Below are 12,478 nucleotides of genomic sequence, written 5' to 3'. Positions count from 1 at the left end.
ATGAGTTGATGAGAACTTTTAAATTCAGGATTTTCATTTTAATAGTTTTAGAATAATTAACAAAAGTATATGTTATGTTATCTGGACAACTACCTCCCACTGTCTATATTAATTTAAAAATGTAGGTGTTTGTGTAACATTAAGGTATAGGTGTAATTCCTGGAAGCACTGAAGTTGCAAAGGGCTATTAGGAGGGGTGGCCCAGCTGAAGATGCAGGAAAGGACAGGGAGATGTATTTTCATTTGAATTACTTTTAATCACATATATTGTATTACTTTTATAATTAAAAACAATAAAAGCAGTAAAGTCTTTAAGAGACAAAATCTGTGAATTCTTGGCTTGAGTACTAAATTAATGGCCCCAGGCAAGTTTTGCCTCAGTTTCCCCATCTGTAGTAACCAACTTCTCTTCTAGTGTGATTGTGAAAATGAAATGAGTTAATCCATGTAAAACATTTAGAACAGGCCCTGGCTTGAGTAGACAGAACAAACCAGAAGGGGGCTGGAAGTTGGAGACTGTGGTAGACAGAATAACGTCCCCCCCAAAAAAAGGTCCACAACCCTCCCCCCCAACCTGTGAATGTATTACCTTGCATGGCAAAAAGGACTTTGCATATGTGATTGAGCTAAAGATCTTGAGATGAGATTATCCTGGACTGTCCTGGTGCATCCAGTGTAGTCACAGGGTCTTTGTAAGGGAAAGAGGGAAGCAGGAGGATCTGGCAGAAGGAGGTGTGAGTTGAGGGGGAAGGTATAGCTCAGCTGTGAAGTGTGCGCTCATGCACGGGGTCCTGGGTTCAATCCCCAGTACCTCAATTAAAAAAAATAAATAAATAGGGGGAGGGTATAGCTCAGTGGGAGAGTGCATGCCTAGCCTGTGCGAGGTCCTGGGTTCAATCCCTAGTACTTCTATTAAAAATAAATCGAATTACCTCCCCCTCAACATACATACATACATACATAAATAAAATTTAATGGATAAGTAAGGAAATAAACCTAATTAAGCCACCACCACCACCAAGGGAAAAAAAAATTTAAAAAGTTGTGAGGTTGGAAGAGGAGGTCAGGGTGGAGCCAGGAGCCAGGAAATGCAGGCAGCCTCCAGAAAGCCGGAAAGGCAAGGAAACAGATCCACCTCTGGAACCAGTCCTGCCAACGCCTTGACTTTAGCCCAGTGAGACTGATTTTTGACGTCTTGACATCTTGAACTGTCAGAGAATACATTTATGTTGTATTCAGCCATCATGTGTGTGCTAAATTGTTGCAGCAGCCATAGGAAATGGGCAGAAATGGGCGTAGATGCAAAAGGAGGAAAAGCCCTCAGTCGATCTGGATTTAAAGAGAAGTGAGGGTCCATCGAGGATGGTGCGCTTTCAAATATCACAGAACATCTGGAAACAAAGCAAAAGGGTCCCTGGGCAACTCTAGCGACAGAGTGGGGGCGGAGGATGCCTGCCTCATTTGGTTCTTTGAAGATGGAAGAGGCCATCCAGGCATGTTGAGAATGTTTGCACGCAGACGGCCTCACGGCTTTTGGATCCCTCCAGGCTGGCGAAAGAAAGCAAATACGTGTCTGCTAATATTTTAGTGACACTGTCCCTGCACATTTGAACACTTGATTCTTAGTACTTGCCTCTTTGGTCATCAATAAGAAACAGCTTCTGGCTGTTCATTTCTTAGTCAACAGAAGCACTGATTAACCCAGCCGACTTTCCAGCACGTCTGTATGTGTATTACAGACACATTTCTTTTCTTTCCCGTTCTTTCTTTCTTTTAATAAAAATGTAGCCCTCAGAGGTATCCTGAAAAAAGCACTCAGCCTTACAACATTTCAGATTTAATGAGCCAAGAATTCTATTTTTTCCTTGTTACACAGAACAATAACTCTTAAGAGCTTAAATTTTCAAAGCACTTCACAAGCATTTAATTAATCCTCTCCGCTGCCAGGGAGAAGGAAACTGATATTCATAGTATCTCACCCTGACATCCTTTAATTTGGCAGGACATCCGCTGGCTTCGAAAAAGCGTCTGTACCACCAAGGTTATTTGGGCCACTGTCGCTTAATCAGTGAATGATTACCTAACGAAACCTGGTAACCGGAGTGGTTTAAATCGCCATCTCATGAGGGCTAGATGGGGCAGGGGGAGTTGCTCTGAGCCTGGAAGAGAAATGGCCATGATTCCCTCAGCGAAATGACAAAGCTCGTCTGTACCGAACCTGCGAGATGGGGCTTGTGATTAAGGCCCATTAACGGTTGCAAGAGGGCCTGATTCACTCCTGGAACTGGGGCATGATGAGTATCAAGAGGCCCTTCTCAGACCTGGGCTCTCCGGAGGCCCCGGGGACAATCAGCAGTTGAATTTCACTGTGCTCTTGGCTTAGCCTCGCGGACGCGTGGGAAGCTCTAGGAAGCCCTACTTTTCTCTCTATTCAGACCTGCTTCCTGAAGGTTTCGCTAATACAGACCAGCCCAGCATCCTCGCAGACTGAGCCGGACTCTCGGCAGCCGCCCCCGGGGGCGTGGCCTTTCCCTCCCCAGCCTCCCACCAGACCCGCTCCAGTGACTTAAGTTTGCTTAGTGAATCTCTGCCACTGCGGAATCCTGTCGGATCCCGTTTTCAATTCAAGGAACCAAAACGCAAGAAATGCCTTCTGAGTGCCTGGCACAAATGCCAAATCTTGGCTAGATAAGGTCCCAGACCTTAAGAACTTCGGTCTTAAGAAGATAAATAACCAAGTAACTAGGACACAGTACAGTAACAAAGGTGCCAACAGGATGTTACTGAGGGAGGAGGCACGAGGAGAAGGGCAGAGAAGGGACAATACCATTTGTGGGGGAGGGAGGGATCACCGGAAGACTTTTAATACAATGGTATTTAATGTGGCCCTTACAGGATATGATTTGAGTGAGCATAAGGGGAATGGGTGATATCATGATAAATAAGAAATATGGGGAGAGGGTATAGCTCAGGGGGAGAGGGTATAGCTCAGGGGTAGAGCACGTGCTTAGCGTGCACAGGGTCCTGGGTTCAATCCCCAGTACCTCTATTAAGATTAAAAAAAAGAAGAAAAAGAAGAAATATATATTTTGGTCTTTGTTCCTAACAGAAGCTCGTGTTCCAGACCCTTCCATTTCTTGCCCTATGTACCTCTCCATCTAGCTGTTCCTTCGTATTCTTTATAATCATAAAATAAGCTGGTAGTGGAAAGTAAAGCACTTTCCCAAGTTCTATGAGCTGTTTTAGCAAATTGTCAAACCTGAAAGGAGGGGGTTGTGGGAGCTTCCAACTTTGTAATCAAGTCGGACAGAAGTGTGAGTACGTGGAGGATCCAGTACGTGGGACCAGAATCTGAGTGAGGGCAGTCTTGTGGGACTGTGCCCTTCAGCCTGCCAGGCCGATGCGGACTCCAGGTAGACAGTGTCAGGACAGGGTTGCACTGTGGGACACCAAGCTGGGTCTGGAGAGTCGAACAGGTTGTTGGTGTAGAAAAATCCCACAACTTTGGAGTCAAAAGTATTGGGAGTAAAAATAATCCAGAGGGTATTCCAGACCAAAGGAACATGCAGGGTGAGTAGGGAAACAGAAACCCAGCGGGGCCCTGGAGGAGATGCAACTGGTCAGCAAGTTTGAATCAGGTTGTAGAGATTTATGAGCAATAAACATTTATGGGTGTTTTGTCCCAACTTAGATGATTCTTGCATCACTGTCAGAATATTCTCTAGATCCACATATCATCTTTACTCTTCTTCATATTATTCTTAAACCAATTCACTGTTTATTGTTTAAATGTAATGAATACTGTACACCAGGGGTCAGCAAATGGCCCCACAGACCAAATCTAGCTCACCATCTGTTCTTTTTTTTTTCATGGAGGGGCTGGGGATTGAACCCTGGACCTTGTGCATGCTAAGCATGTGCTCTACCACTGAGCTATTACCCACCCCGCCCCAACCATCTGTTCTTGTATGGCCCACCAGCTAAGAGTAGTTTTTGCATTTCTAAATGGTTGGAAAACATCAAAAGAAGAGTAATATTTAATGACAGGTACAAATGATATGAAATCCAAATTTTAGTGTCCATTAAAAGGGTTTTTTTTTGACACAACCTATCCCCATTCATTTACATGTGGCCCATGGTTGTTTTGTGCTATAATAGAGTTGAACAGTTGTGACATAGACTATACATGGCCCACCCAGCCTAAAATATCTCTGGCCCTTTATAGAAAAGATTTGCCAATCTCAGATCTAGAATAAATGTGTTAACAAACAAACAAAAGAATAAATGTGTTAACATATATGTTTGGAAATCCAGTCATTTGTCATAAATGAAAAACAACTGGAATAAATTATTTAAAAATAAAAGTAACACCAGAGGTACACACTCCAGTAACTTACCTTGGCAAAGCACTGATTTGCTGAGTATCTACTTTGCGCCAGGCACTTTTTGCTAAGTATCTTTATATGGGGTGGTAATGATAGCAGCTGTGGTGTAGCTCCTGGTCTAATGTGAACAAGAATAAGAACTCTATGTACATTATCTCATTTAATCCTCAAGACATCTGATTGGAAATAATGCTATTCCCCTTTTGGTATCTCCAAAACTCAGGTTCATAGAAGTGAAACTCCTTGCCCAGGGTCACATCAGTTATAAATGACAGATTTAGGATTTCATCTCAGGTCTTGAGAATTCAAGCCTATTGTGGGTTAAAATTTGAAACACCATCATCTCACACATTGTAAGACCTGGGAGGCCAGGCTGAAAATCTGTAACCAGGAAGACCCCTTGAAAGTTTTTGAGCCGGGGGAGTAACATCCTCAGAGCCCTGCTGCACGAGGATTAATCTGGGCATTCTGAGCAGGAAGTAGTGGACCTGGTAACCTGGAGGCAGAAAGACCAATTCACAGGCTCTCATAATAGCTCAGTGACACTGTCATGGTGGTAAAACCCAAAGGGCTTAGTGGTGAAATGGATGTGTGTGTTGGGGAAGAGGGAGGGGTCAGAGAGCCTGAAGTTTTGAATCTTGGTGATTACGGGATGCTGAGCAGATTGGAGAAGGAGGGCTAAATATAGACATGGCAGGCTGAGTGGCCCCTGGGGTATCCAGCCGGAGAGGTGCAGCAGACAGGAGGAAAATTGGGAGTGGAACTTAAGAGTGTGCATTGGGCTATCATCTACCTAGAAAGGATGGCTCAAATCACAGAAGCCAATGAGAGTTTCAAGGACAAGAGCGTACAGAGAAAGCAAAGGGCATTAGGGAATGTCCGTGTTCTGAGAGAGGAAGGAAGGGGAGGAGCCAGCAGAGGAGTGAGATAAAAAGTGCAGGTGGGGGGAGGGGCACTAATGAGGCTCCATGACCCATAACTAGAGGGACGACCACTAGGAGGAAAGGGGACTTGTGAGAATGCCTGGGGTCTGCGTACTTCTGTGACCAGAGAAAATAAGAGAGACAGAATTGAGAGAAAATGGTGAAAGATTCAAAGACCCAAGAGAAGCAAGAAGTGACAGTTAAAGGAAGAAAAAGCAAGGAGGAAGATTAGCCTTTGCAAGGAAGCAAGACCCATCCCGGTCATTGTGATGGCTTAAAAATATATCCACAAATAATACTTTCTTTTAAAAAGTGGAGCTTAGTCTCCCAACCCTTCAGTGTGGGTTGGACTTGGTGACTCATTTCTAACAAATAAAATAAGACAAAAGTGATGATGTGTCAGTTTCAAGAGAAATCACAAAAAGGCATTTTGCCTTCCTTCTTTTCTTTCTCTCTTTTGGATCACTTGCTCCAGGGAATCCAGCCAGTTTGTCATGAGAACACTCAAGTGACCCTCTAGAGAAGTCCACATGGTGAGCAACCAGAGCTGGTCACCAGCGGCCAGCGTGGAACTGAGGCCTCCAGCCAACAGCCTTGTGAATGGACTGTCTTGGAAGGGATCCTCCAGCCCCAGTCAAGCCTTCAGATGATGGCAGCCCCAGCCAGCCGACAGCTTGACTGCAAACTCATGAGACCCTGAGTCAGAACCACAGAGCTAAGCCACTCCCAAATTCCAGATCCACAGAAACTGTTTAATAATCTATGATTGTTGTTTTTAGCTGCTAAATTTGGGGTAATTTGATATAAGTCAATAAGTAAGTCATAAAGTCAACAATAGGAGCCTTCTGACCAGGAACAACTAGGGTTTCCTCTTTTTCCTAGAATATCTTAGAAATTTAAAACCTAGAGAGACTTCAAGGACTCCAATTCCAATTCTCCAGAGTGGGGAAGGGTTGAGCTTACACAAAGGGCAGCCCTTACACTAAGACCGCAAAGCAAAACGTCTCTGCCCAGCTGCAAACCCCTTCCTTCTCAATGCATTTGCCTGTCCACTCACCCAACAAAAGCCAATTAAGCCCCTCCTCCATCTAGGCACTGGTAAAGCAGCCTTGAGCAAGACAGACCAGTTCTCTGGAGTTTACCTTTTAATGGGGAAAGGCAGTTTTGATACAAGTAAGCACATAAATAATTCCAGACAACATTAGGTGTTATGGAGAAAATAAAACAAGGTGATGGGGAGATTGACTAGATGGGGGAGTGCAATTATTGGTAAGGAGTAAGCAATAGGACTGTCCCCAAAATTGTAGGGGCCAGACCAAGAATTTAAACAGAGGCTCCAGACACATGTCTAAGTATTTAAAAAGTATGATCAAACTAACAGACTGTTAATGAGAATATGTTCTGTTCTCCTACAAGGACAGATACACTCTCATAAAGACCCGGAATACCATAATACCATGTTCAAACTTCAAATCTGTGGACTTCCCAGAGTTCACGCTGGAACCTGGCAGCACGGGGAAACAGTTTGACCTTTAACCCTCCTCCTGACCTTCTTTACCATGCTCCCGTGCCCAACCCTGTCCCGTGCATTAAGGGGCCTCTCCCCTGGGCTCGGGTGGCACTGCAGCACAGTGTCCCAGCTTTGGCCCCACCCCCTCCCAAACATGCATAAGCAGTGTTCTCTGTGGTTCCCTCCACCTTCTGGAGGCAAAAGTGCACATGGTCTTGGGAGCAGTCCCAGGGCCCTTGAACAGAGATTCCAAGATGCAGGTAGCTGAAGTGTGACTAGAAGTGGGGCTCTGGGTGGGCACCTCTCTCTGGGACCTTAGACTTCTGACTCCCTAGGGGCGTGGCCAGAGGAGGGTCTGAGCTGGTCTGTTACAGGTAGTCTATCAGTTTCCTATTGCTGCTGAAATGACCACAAACTTAGTGGTTTAAAACAATGCAAATGTATTATCTTATAATTCTGTAGGTTGGAAATCTGGTAGGACCTCAGAGGACTAAAATCAAGGTGTGAAACAGCCATGCTTCTTTCTGGAGGCTCCAGGGGAGAACCCGCGTCCTTGCTCACTCAGGTTGTTGAGCAAGTGTTCGAACACTTCAAATCTTTCCTCCTTTCTCATCCATCTCATTCACTAACCCACGTCGTTCCTGTACTTACTTCTATTTTTAAGGATTTTGTGATTAAATTAAGCCCACCCAGAAAATACAGGATAACCTTCCCATTTCAAGGTCAGCTGATTAGCAATGTAATTCCATCTACAATCTTAATTTCCTTTTGCCATATAATGTAATATCGTCACAGATTCAGGGGATTAAGATGTGGACATCTTTGGCGAGGGGCAGTCGTCTCCCTTCTTCAGGTGGCAGTCCTAAGGGATAGCTTCTCTGAGAGGGTGATTGAGAAGTGAGATCTGAACAGTGCAAAGGAGTCAGCCATGAGAAAATCTGGGGCCGTGCTGTTCAATATGGAGGCCACAGTGGCTATTTAAATAGGAATTAATGAAAATTAAGTCAAATAAAGAATGTATTCCTTGGTCACGCTAGCCACATTTCCAGTATGCGATAGTCACATTTTGCTTCACTGCTACTGTATAAGATGGCACTAATAATAGAACATTTTCATCATCCCAGAAAGTTCTTTTTAAAAAAAAAAATTGGGGGGGGGATAGAATGCAGGGATGGGTAATTAGGTTTTTTTAAATTTATTTTTAATGGAGGTACTGGGAATTGAATCCAGGACCTCATGTATACTAAGCACACGCTCTACCACTGAGCTATATCTCCCCCACCTGAAGGGTCTATTGAACAGAGCTGATCCAGAGGAAATGAATTCCAGGCAGAGGGAAAGGGACAAGCAGAGGTCCTGGGAAGGACACAATCCCATTGGACTACAGACAGGTGTTACACACACTAGAACAGAAGCCTGACAGCTCTGTATTTCTTCTGACTCACAGAATCACAGATTGATCATAGACAATTAGCATGGGAAATGGCTTTGAAGACCCCGGTTCCCCTTATCCCCACCAATACAGCACTTACTTCAAGACAGCTTGGATGCACCCCAAGTTCTCCTAACTCTCGGCTGATTGTTCCTTCCCTGACACCTCATCGCCTTCCCTACCAGGAAGGCCACCTCTCTGCCAATCCATCTTCTCCCTTCTTTCAAGAGCCAATTTAAAGAGGGCACTTTCAAAGACTCTTTCCCAGCTTTGTTGTGAAGGAGCAGAGCCTCCAGGAACACACTTTGGCCAGCATCCCGTCCTTTTTGTTCTCTGTTAAGTGTCTGTATGTCTTGTCCCTGCAACCAAATTGCACAGGGACTGTGACTTCTCTGTGTTTGCTTTCCCCATAGCAGACAGCGAAGGTGATTGAAAAGTTTTTAGTGAGGAAAAGAAGGAAGGAAGGATGGAAGGAAGGGAAGGTATGACGGAGGATAGAAGGATACAGGACTTAATGGCAGAATCCTAACAGTAATGTCAGACTGATTGGTGATGTGAAAAATGTCTCTGTTTAATTTGTGATGTTGCAACCTGAGGTGAAAGCGGGTTGTTAGAAGTTGTGACCGGGGCTGTGTGGGAACTCTAGCACCTTCACACCTACCTTTAAAGAACACTCCCTCTTCTTTGATTTGTTTTAGGCAAACTCCCTTAGAATAAGTATCTGTTTCTTGTCCCCTTTGAGTTTACGCTTTCTAGACTCCTTGAAGGGAAGTTTTAGGATGAAAAGAGACTAGAAATAGAAAACCAGTGATCATTGTTAGAGATCGCTTTAAGAGTTTCTAGAATTTAAAAGGCTCCAATTTGTAGATAATTCCTTGGTCTGCTCTCTTTTGGTGGCTGAATGTTCCAACTAAAATGATTTCCTAAACACAAAGAGAAAAAAGTACTGAATTTCCTTCTCTAACTAATAATGCAAACTTCTCCTGCCCAACCTCACCTGGTAGAATTCAATTTAGTGGAAAAGCACAGGATATGTATGTGAAAATGGATTTGGATGTTCAGTCCCCAGCAGACTGCTAAATGGCCCAGAAAAGTGAGATATTCATGGAGTGGAGAACTGAGTTTTTGCCACTGATCCTAGACACTTGGTGCTTGGGGGGTCACGGGTGATTGTCAGATTTCTAGACATCCTTCGCCAGCTTTATCAGTTTTGAAAGCCCCGAAGGCCATGAGAGGGGACATCTGGGGCTGAGCCATGAAGTGAAAGCCTGGCAGGTAGACGTCTTATTAAGTAAGTCATTCAGCAGCTTCCAAATAATTTTTGTGTGATTCTATAATTTGTGCTAACTATAGCGTTTTTTCTTTTGTTTTTTTTTTTTTCTTTTCTTGGAAAGAGTATAAGATCTGAATGTTCACATTTTTTTTTCTGGGTATTCAGGAACAAGGCAGGACGTTATGCATCTGGCACCCTTCAGGACCTTGTTGTTATGGCAACGGGGACAGGCAAGCCTAGATTTCCCTGACACTGAGGGCCCCAAAGTCAATATAAGGATGCGCATCTGTGAAACCCAGGTGGTGAAGGAAAAAGCAAATAAATATCGGCCCCTCCTGCTCCCTGGCTGGAGCCCCGCACAAAAGAGCCTATTAAACTAATTGACGCAGGCCCTCCTGGGGAGCTGACAGAGCTCCCAGCAGGGTTAGGTTTCTCCAACTCACTCCGTAGCCGGGATCTCAGATGTCTTCCCTCCATCTCAGCAAAGCTGGGTCACAGGGGCCCCACGGAGAGGGGGCAGAGCCAGGGCCAGGGAGGCGAAGACCCCTGCGGCCTGCCCACTGAGGGCTGTCCTTCCCTTGGAGTCTCCCCACCTGTGAAGTGGAGGTGTCCCCCCAGAAACACCTTTCCAGCTCTCATCCTGTGCACAGAGGCCAATCTTTACCGAAAAAAATGAAAAGGCCCTGGGAGACGTACTAGTTACTGGACATCCACCCTGTGTCGGCCACATAACACGAACTCACCTAATCTTCACAACTCCGGTAGGGTCTCCCCACTTTATAAACAAGGAAAAGAAAGTTCGGGAAGTGTAACCAGCCCAGCCGAGGTCGTTACAGGCAGGCAGTGGTGCAGCTGGCCTTCACACCGAGGTCTGTCTGAGTCTGAAGTCCATTTCTTCACACCCCTCTGCCTCCCTGTCGCCTTTTATTTCTTTGCCACTTTCCAGGACAAGTGACAGAGCCTGGCGGAGCTGCTGGAGGGACTGAGAAAGCCGTCCCGCCTCCCTGAGGCCCTCAGCGTCCTGCCGTGTCTACACAGCTCACAGGTCTTGTTCCCTGGGCTGCGGCCCCTCTTGGCTTGACTGTGAATGTGGGTTGAAGCCCTCTTTGGGCCCCACGCTGTACTGAGCTCCTCCTGCCTCCCTCATTACCACCCCATGGAAGAGGCACCACTGTGGTCCCCACGTTACAGAGGACAGAGCAGCCCTAGAGAGGCTAGGTAACCATTGGAGGCTGCAGCTAGATTGGGATGGGAGCCCGGGTGGCCTCACCCATGAGGCCGCACTCTGCCCTTGGCTGAGTCCGTCCCTCTAGCACTGTGCACGCTCCGCTATCCGGGCGGGGTCAGCTATTAAAAAGGCCAGACTCAGGAGCGGAGGGTCTGGTGTCAGTTCTTTTGCTCCGGAGTCGTGTCCCAGAGGCCCAGGCTGCGGGGCAGAGGCCATGGCTTTCTGCTGCTCCATGAGGACCCACTGAAAACTAGGTTTTTAATTGACTTTGGCTGAATGTCCCCCTTATTCACATGGATGACCTGAAGCCTGGGACACTAGAACCAGGAGGTGCCCCTTTGAGCTGCTGTATTTCCACGTTGGTTGTGTGACCCAGAACCCTGCTTTAAACCCTCTGGTGGCTTCTCATCACACCAGAGGACAGTCCCAACTCCTGCCCGACAGCGTCTGGCCCTTGCCTGCCTCTCTTACCCTGGATCTTCATGTGACTCTGTAAATCTGGCCTCAGCTTGTTTATCACCTCCTCAAAGAGCCCTTTATTAATTTATTTTCTGACTACCCTGCCCTCCACAACCAAGGAGCACACGGTAAATATTTGATCTATTTGAATGTACTGCTACTTATTCGTTATGATTCCCATTGATTAACTCAAAGCATCAGGAAAAGTAGAACCCTTCTTCTGGGAGACAATTGTCTCTGGGTCTCTTAAATAAAACAGGATGTTTTAAAGATGTCTGGGTAGTGAACGGTCTTTGAAGAGAGGCGTGGTGCCTCTGTCCAGAGCAAAGAGCAGCCTTGGAAGATAGAATGCTTTGCTCTGGAGCAAATGGGCTCAGTGCCCATTATAAGGGATCTGGATTCCCGAATACATGCAGAGTCCCCATCCTGTAATGCAGCCCACTGTAAGTGCGCGTGCCGCCTGGTCCCCTTCACCTCTCCCTGTGGGGACTGGGGCTTGGGAAACTGGCACAAGAAAATGCTGGGACTCGGCTGCTGCTCTTGCTGTGAGTAATCCCTTCCTTTGCCTCTGACCCAGGAATCTCCTGTCTTCTGCCAACATCTGTGGAACTGTGGCTGGATGAAGAGTTAGCTCCCAAGAAATGTGATGTTCCAAGTTTGACTCAGGCGATGCAGCTTCGATTCACTCATTCTCTCAGCATCCAGACACAGCACAGAACGGCCTGAAACTCTCTGCTATTTCTGGGGTATAAAAAAAATGGCCAGGGGGTTTATTTAGAAGCTGTCATAATACTAACATTCTAAGGGAAGCCCACTAGCATTGCAGTGTATTATAAGCTTTGCAGTACAAAGACGTTGCCAATTTTGTATCTTCCTCAGAAGAAAAGGAGAGTGAGGTTTATCAAGGACCTCAAGCTATCTTTTTGTGCATTTGCGTTGGCCAATATCACTGCCCTGTCCAGGGCCGGGGGAGCACCATGGGGGTCCTCTTCTGTAGTCCTGATGGAGCAAACGTGGCTGTTTCCACATTAATTACATGTATATTGTTATAACTGTTTACTATTAGCTGTATGACTTTACGATAAAAATGATTTTAAATGCTAAAAATAAAATGCAATTCACTATAATGGCAAAAATAAGATCCACCATTGAATAAAGAGAAAGAAAATTTTTGAGTCATAAACACATTGAATGTTGGTCCTTCTCCTTCCGCTGTTTTATAAAGAGATTAGTTTCTTGTGTATGTAGTCGAGGGGAAGGTGTCAATA

At 45.7% G+C, this 12,478-nt stretch overlaps 1 long non-coding RNA gene across 1 annotated transcript in view; it reads left to right on the top strand.

Annotated features, from left to right (window-relative positions):
- Positions 1-12,478, top strand: part of LOC141578685 (uncharacterized) — a 22,049-nt gene extending 9,571 nt beyond the window's left edge. The window contains exons 2-4 of the long non-coding RNA XR_012509306.1: positions 5,784-5,841; positions 10,470-10,568; positions 11,788-12,478. This is a non-coding gene — a long non-coding RNA (uncharacterized LOC141578685). The remainder of the gene's footprint in view (positions 1-5,783; positions 5,842-10,469; positions 10,569-11,787) is intronic.

The sequence above is a fragment of the Camelus bactrianus genome, chromosome 9 (genome assembly GCF_048773025.1).
Source record: "Camelus bactrianus isolate YW-2024 breed Bactrian camel chromosome 9, ASM4877302v1, whole genome shotgun sequence".
NCBI lineage: Eukaryota > Metazoa > Chordata > Mammalia > Artiodactyla > Camelidae > Camelus > Camelus bactrianus.
This window is presented reverse-complemented; position numbering and strand designations above follow the sequence as displayed.